An 886-nucleotide genomic window follows, 5' to 3' on the forward strand; every position below is an offset into this window, starting at 1 on the left:
TAGATTGTAATTTCTTTCATTTTCTCTGCTTTAAGAGACCTTAAGACAAAATAAATTGATAAATAAAAAGTTCATAATACATAAAGATAAGGTATTTATTTGAATGGTCCGTACCTAGGAGGCGGATTTCGAATGTTAGAGGCGGCATAAGAACTTAACTTGGGCAGCATTCGAACTTCAGAGAATGCATTCGAACCTTAGAGATAGCATTTGAACATTTTAGGCAGCATTTGAACCAAAGAGACATTTAAATCGTACATACATCATTATTCAAAATTTAATTGCAGCATTCGAGCCTAACAAGTGGCATTCCGATCATTGAGACAGTTTTCAAATTTTAGGGATTGAGATGCAACATTTGAATCTAAGAGGTAATGTTGAAACCATAAAAGAAAGCGTATGAACCTCTAGAGAATCATTGAACCTTAAACAGCATTCTAACATTAAAGTTATCATGCGAAGAAAGCCTGAGAGTCATAATTACCACCTTACAGTTAAGGTGCAGCAATCATACATTAGAATTAGCATTCGAACCCTTTAGACAACTTTTAGACCTAACGGGTGGGTAGCATTCGAATCTTAGAGACAACATTCAAATCTTAGAGGCAGAATTCTATTCTTACTGGTAGAATGCAGCATTCGAATCTGAGTGGCAGCTTTCAAACCTAGAAGGTAGCATTCGAATTTGGAAACAGCATTCTAACTTGAGAGGCAGCATCCGAAGAAAGATTCTGACTTTAAAGGCAGCTTTCGAATCTAAAAGACATCATACGAACCTTGGATACTTTTGGTAAAATCAAAGTATCGAAATCGGTTTATTATGCAGTTCATCTTTTAAATAGTTTTAATGTAAAGTAATTGTTTTAATAATTCTAAACTAGATAAC

Source organism: Ruditapes philippinarum, unplaced genomic scaffold (assembly GCF_026571515.1).
Source record: "Ruditapes philippinarum isolate M1 unplaced genomic scaffold, ASM2657151v2 ctg736_1_1_1_1, whole genome shotgun sequence".
NCBI classification, from domain to species: Eukaryota; Metazoa; Mollusca; class Bivalvia; order Venerida; family Veneridae; genus Ruditapes; species Ruditapes philippinarum.